The following is a 7,128-nucleotide window of genomic DNA, read 5'->3' as shown; positions in this document are numbered from 1 at the left end:
TTTATTAGTGTAAATGTACTTTGGAAAAACAAAAGTGAGTCTGTTTTGGACATTGTATCTGATATGGCGATTTCTGGCAGTGATTCTTGCAGATATTGGATATTTAAACACCAGGAAATCGCTCGAGCTGGTACTGATGGGTATAATCAGGAGTTGCTTCTCATTCATAGTAGGGACAGTCTGTGGCATTTATGTGGCTCAAAATTATCAAGTTCCTAACATTACCAAGCTAATTGACACTACGTTGCACAAGGCAAAGCAAGTTGAGGAAACATATCGCAAGCCTAAGAAGAAGGGTTCTGATGATGATAACTACCACTACAAGAAAATGGAACATTTGTAACAAAAACTTTGTAACAAATTTAAAATTGTTACAAAAAATTATTTTTTTGTAACAAAAATTAGTAATTGTTACATAATAATAATGTTTTGTATCAACAATACAATTTGTTACAAAACTTTTTGATATTTTGTAACGATTTGATTTTTTTGTTACAAATTATATTGGCTTTTGTAACGAATCAGTGTTTTGTTGCAAAAATTTATAATATTTGGTAATAAAAGACGAAGTTCTTGCAAAAGTTCAAAAAATTTTGTAACAAAATGTCCATTGGTTTCAAAAACTCCAATTATTTTGTAACAAAAAATTAATTTGTCACAAAATTCAATATTGTTTGGAACAAGTTATTTGTTTGTCACAAAATATAAAAATTTTTGTAACTATAAAACTTATTTTAAAATGTTAAAATCTTTAAGATAATTTTATTTTATTTCAAAAATTTTATTTTTTAATATATTATTTGTATTAATTAATTATTTTTTATAAAAATTAAAGATTAAATGATTAATTTTTAAAAAGGTATATATTATTTTATATTTTTTATAAAATTAATATATAATTTTTACTAATATTTAAGTCTTAAATGTTGACTAAAAATTAATTTTTTTAAATTAAAAAATTAATTATTAAACATAAATAAAAATAGTTAAAATTTAAAAATAAAAACAAATATAAGAAGTTAAAACTCTAATTCTAATTTTCACCTTCACTCTTCATTCTGCTGTTCGTCGCGCTTGTCCACTCTCACTGTCTTCACGGCTCCACCTCTCACACTCAAAGCCACCCTCCTTTTCTACTCTAAAATAAATTTAAAACAAATATTTTTTTTGTTTCATTAACACTCTAATATTTAATATATTTTTACATTTAAATAAATTTAAAAAAAACTCACTTAAAAGCAAAATATAAAAATTTAGTTTTTTCTCTCCCTCTATTAGTCCTAAACTCACTTTAACCTAACACCCATCATTAAACCGATAAGACCTTCTATTCTTAAAAAATAAATAATAAATTATTTATAATTTATTATAATTATTCATGGTTTTATTTTTAAAAATATATTTATTAAAAAATAATTAAATTAAAGTTATAAAATTTTGAGTTTAAAATTAATTAAAACTCATATAATTTTTATAAATATTTAGATATTTTTTATTTAAAATCTTTAGTAATTTAATTACTACTAATTTTATTAAAAATACTTATTTATACCTTAATTTTATTAAAATTCCTAAATAAAAACCTAACTAACCCTCACCCTCGCCCTTTTTTTTCCCCAGCCGCCCCACACACAAACACTCAGACCCTAAACCATACACACACGAAACGGAAAGAAGGAGAAGGAAGGAGAGGGGGAAAAGGGGAGACGGCGGCGGTGGATGTCACTGCCACCGTCGCCGCCGTCTTATCGCTGTCGGGAGAGTAATAACGTGAGGGGAGAGAGAGACGAGCTCGCGAGGGAGTAGCGTCGCCGCCACTGGAGGGGAGCCTGGCTGTCCTCGTCACTGCCAGCTCCGTCGCCGTCGTCACCATTGGAGCTGCGCGAAGCCGTCGTCGCCGTTGTCACCATCGATGCTTCTCGTTGTCGTTTGTGGGTTGTCGCCTCTTCTGCTTCTGCTGTCACGCTGTCGTCTGCCCCTCTGGACATCGCTGCTTTTGAATCGTGTCCTGTCACTCGGATATGCTGCAAGAAGCTATCAGAAAGTGGCATTGATGAGAAGAAGCACAAACCCTCCACCAGCAATACCGCTGCCTCTAAATCCAAGGACGGAATGGAAGATTACAATTTTGCTATGAAGAGGATGATGAGGAATCCTTATGAGTATCACCACGATCTGGGTTAGTTTCCTCTTTTTTCCCTCTTTGTTAGTTATGACTGCCAACTGTTTGATATAATAATGGGTTTCCTTTGTTAATTACTTGCATTTTGTATAAGGTGCTAGAAGGAACAGTTAGTGCTGTATTAATTTGGGTCTATTTTATAAAATGCATAGCACAGTAATATGATTTCTGCTGCTGATGCAATCTGTGATTGATTTATTTCAGGTTTGAATTACACACTTATAACTGACAATCTCATTGTGGGATCCCAACCACAGAAACCTGAAGACATCGATCACCTCAAGAAGGAAGAGGGGGTGACATACATTCTGAATTTGCAGCAAGATAAGGATGTAGAATATTGGGGAAGCCTGCATTTCAGTCAATTTTGTTGAGAAAATAGACTCCCACTCTGAATTTTATGAAAGTATATACAACAATGGCCAACTTATCTTGCATAATGGCATTGTCATGAGATAGAAATTTTAATTTTTCCTATCTGGTTAATACATTGTGAAAAAACATCAACACTTGATGGATTTATATGAATTCATCTTGTTTTTGCAGATCAAGAGTGGTTCCTCCACTGAGTTTCTCAATCATTTCCAAAATTGCCCTGCTTGGGGTCATAGGGTAAGTTAACTATTCCTATATATACCCTTTTCTTTGAGTTGACTATTGGAATTCACCATCATTAAGGCTCTTTTCACCCTTAATTGTTGTGAATTTTTTGCAGATGTTCATCACAGATGCTGGGCTATGCTGGAATTAGTTACAGTAATCCCACTTTCCTCAGCTATCAGTAACCTCATTCCTGCTTTCACCGTCATACTTGTTATCATTTGCAGGTTCCTTTCTCTTTCTCAATTTATGGATTTATTTGACAAAATTCTAACCTGTACAATCATCATTTGCTGCTCAAAGGTGTTTCAAAGAAGAAGAAAAATGAAAACAAAAATGCTCAGAAGATAATAAAAATCAGTCCAAGTCAAATCAAAGTTATCTTGTTTTGTATTTATTAATTACAGTTGGAATAAATGATCAATATTACATATATAAGTGATGTAATTAATAATTTCTTTCTGAATCACTATCTTAGTATCTTACCCTATTATCCATTCTTGTTCCGTGTTTTGTTTGTTTACAATGCTATTACTACCACAACTTAAGGATGGAAAAGATAGATGTAAAAACTAGAACAACCCAAGCTAAAATTGTGGGAAGCATAATATCAATAGGAGGTGCATTTATAGTGACATTCACATATGGTTAGAAAACCTTTTTCTGAAAGAGTTGTAAGTTTGTTAAATGCTTTGCTTGCTTTTCTGAGACTGGATTATAATTCATAGCTTGATATATTTTATAAATCTATTTTATTAGGCAATATAGACTTTGATCCAAACTCCTTGCAAAATATTCTACCTAAAGCAGTCTTATCATTGGAATGGACAATCTCAGAGGAAAAAGGAAGAGTTTATGTGCATTGTACTGCTGGACTTGGGAGAACACCAGGGGTGGCAATAGCTTATTTGTTCTGATTCTATGACATGAATGTGAGTTCTAAACCTCAACCTATCTTTGATTCAAGAAATGATTATCAAATTTGATATTGTTAAGTGTAATATACGATTAGTTCCCCTATATGGCGCTGTGATGATATTGCTGTGATGATAATCTCTTCATAATCAGGTTCATATTGCTGTGATGATAATCTCTTCTTTGTTTTGTTTTCCTCAATGATATTTAGGGTCAAATAAATTTGTTAACAAAAGTATATGGTATATCGAAATGAATGGAAGAGTGTTAGAGGAGATTTCTTAGCATTTATAAGAGCTTTCTTCACTTTTTTAATGGGAAATGTTATCTTTCCCTTGTCTCCCATGTTTGGAATCTTAAATTGAAATTACAAATTAAAGAAATGTATAATATACTCATTCATTAATCTTGAATAGATTTTGGGACTGGGCAAGAAATCTGTTTTTAAGGTCGTCAGAATTATGTAATATACCTGGAGTGTTATGCCTATAAATTTTAATGGTACTTTACCTATTCTTGATATAGTAATGATCTTATTGTGGCTTGTTAATTATACAGTTCCATTGTTGGTGCACAATTTTGGCACCAAGATAAAACACTTTTTGCGAATAATATTAAATATATATTTAGTTATGTTGATGCACCTATAGTTGTAATAATTCACATTATCTCATGGTGTGTCTATCTATGTAATGTTTAATAAACATTCCTATTAGATGTGTCGTCTGCTTGTTTCATCTAACAAATGAGCTTAGATATATATCTTTTTTAAAGCAACTTGGAATTTCCTCTGAAATCATCCCCATGAACTTACATGACTGCAAGAATTAAGGAAACATGGTGGCTGAATATTTAAGTTACAAACATCTCTCGGTTCATTGATTGATGTGCATTCTTAGTTAAGTTTTAGAGTGTTATTAGGATATCTCCTTTTTACTTGTGGTGGCATGTAAAAATACCTTAAGCATTTAGAGGCTCTATTCTAAAGACAGAACATAAAGTAATATCAGAATTGAATATGGCATTTTTCTTTTCATTTTGAACTTAATTTTGATGAGTTCAGTGTATGAGTCTTACATTGCCATTCAACCACATATTTTTATTGGTAAGATTTTCAAGGTATTGGGTGATTCACTCAAAAGACTTCAAATGATTTGGCAAGACAAACTTGAACACCTGTTCAAACTTTTTATTTTTGATAGTGCATCAAAATTAAACCATACGAGTGTGTGTGATAATTTTGGCCAAAATCTGTTGGCGAACACTAGCTAGGTTGCAGGTTTAAATTTGTTGAAGCATTAATCTTATGTTACGGGTTACAGAATTCCCTCCGGGATTGCCGACACGAAGTCTCAAGACGGTGTGAACTCGAATGTTGGGATCACTTGCATGAAGTTTCAAGAAGGCACGAATTAAGGAAACTTGAGAACAAAATTGTCTAGTTTCATAACAATCTCTCAACAGTTACCAACCTCTATTGTATAATTTTAGCTGGTTATTGAATGCCATTCACATGCTGCTTGTCACTCGTGGTGACGTGTGAAGATATTTTTCTAAAGTGCCAAGGACAAAAATATCTTAAATCGGTCTTCATTTGTATCTAGTAGTTTTTAGCCTTTATCTTTCTACAAGTACTAATCTCATGCCGTAGTATTTCCCCGAGATCACTCCCATCAAGTTACAAGGTGATGAAAGTCAAGGAAATGAAGGGGTGAAGCATTTATGCCTCAGTCATAGCATACTATGCATTTTAAAATAAGAATAATTCAATTTTTGTCTGTAGTGTTTTCTGCTGTTTATCCCATGTTTACCCCTTTGGGGAAACATGATAGTTTAAGTTAAATCTGGAATCACAAATTGGATGAAACAGATCACATGGGACCTTGGGCATGGGCCAAAACCTGGAAAAACGTAGCACTTGCAAACTTTTTTTTTTGTCAGATGGATTGAACAAATCCAAACACTCTTCACATTTAATATCACGGTACGGGTTTTTCTTTGAGATCACTAAGGCGGTGACTGACGATACTTCTGAGATCACTCGCATAAAGTTAAGGTGGCACTCATAAAGTTAAGGCGGCGACTGGGGATATTTCCGAGATCACTCGCATAAAGTTAAGGTGGCACTCTCATAAAGTTAAGGCGGCAACTGGTGATATTTCCGAGATCACTCGCATAAAGTTAAAGTGGCGACGGCCGATAATCAACTTGTCGAATAAGAAAAAAGGTGACATATGGGCACAAAAATATTAGAGCCTCAGAATCATTCTTCAAAGGTTAGTGACTTGCCTCACTCTTCACTTGGACTAAGATTCTAGACTACCTTCTGTTTGGTATTTTGGTTTCTAGAAGACCACATTTAAGAAACCTCATCTTGTTATCTCTAAAATAAATATGGATCACAAAATCAAGTTTTCTTTTTAATGTATGATTCCAAAAACACTTATTAAAAAAAATCACTTGTGATCTATTCCTTCAATTTCTTTTCATTTTTAGTTTCGTTACAAATAAAGTATCATTTTTTAACTTCAAGAAGTCATCAATTAATTTTTATATATTATATCTTCTATCATTAAATAGAACGGAAAATTTAGAAGATAGAATTTAGGATAATTTTGTCTTTCTCTTTTGATTCTTTATATTTTCAATTAAATACAATGATTGTCTTGATACTTGTGTAAAATTAAAATGAAACACTTAATATAAAATGAAAATATCTAATAATAATTTATCATTTGTCCCTCAATAAATCTTAATTAAGTAGTTACCTAATCTTATGTTTAGGTCCCTAAAGTGTTTGGGGTCAGACCGGGTCTTCGGGTCGGACCGGGCCATGCACACCCCTAGATGGTTTTTGAATGCCATTCATATGCTGCTTGTCACTCGTGGTTAGGGGTGGCAAAACGGGCTGGCCCGCCCCGCCCCGCCAAAGCCCGCCCAAATATGGGGCGGGCTGGCCTGCCCCGCCTAACTGATATGGGCTCAACTTGCTACCCCGCCCCGCCAAAGGGCGGGCTGGCGGGCTGACCCGCCTCTTTTTTTTTTAACCAATTTTTTTTATGATAAAATTAAATTTAACGATCTAAGAACTAACAATTATTTTATTTTATAATAAAATTATTTTATCGAATTAGTTTTTTAATATATAGAGTAATATTCTAAATTAATTATTAATCCATAAAAAAATTATAATTAACCATAATAATTTTTTTGATTGAAATTAACAATAATAAAAATAACATAACAAATAATAAGTCTCAAAGTCTCAAACATAACTGCATAATAATAACAAAACAAACATATAATCCACACATAAATCCTACTATAATTAAAACAAAACACAACATAATTCATAAATCAACAAGATACCCAAAAAAATCTTAAATCAACACACATAAATCAATTATCAACTTCTAAATCAACAAAATTTG

At 32.5% G+C, this 7,128-nt stretch overlaps 1 long non-coding RNA gene across 1 annotated transcript; it reads left to right on the top strand.

Annotated features, from left to right (window-relative positions):
• Nucleotides 1–1,573: 1,573 nt before the first annotated feature.
• Nucleotides 1,574–5,280, top strand: LOC112801336 (uncharacterized). The gene is made up of 6 exons (XR_003201889.3): nt 1,574–2,179; nt 2,387–2,588; nt 2,729–2,794; nt 2,898–3,009; nt 3,542–3,714; nt 5,020–5,280. It is a non-coding gene; the product is annotated as an uncharacterized lncRNA (long non-coding RNA).
• The last annotated feature ends 1,848 nt before the right edge of the window (nt 5,281–7,128 follow it).

The sequence above is a fragment of the Arachis hypogaea genome, chromosome 5 (assembly GCF_003086295.3).
Source record: "Arachis hypogaea cultivar Tifrunner chromosome 5, arahy.Tifrunner.gnm2.J5K5, whole genome shotgun sequence".
Classification (NCBI taxonomy): domain Eukaryota; kingdom Viridiplantae; phylum Streptophyta; class Magnoliopsida; order Fabales; family Fabaceae; genus Arachis; species Arachis hypogaea.
This window is presented reverse-complemented; position numbering and strand designations above follow the sequence as displayed.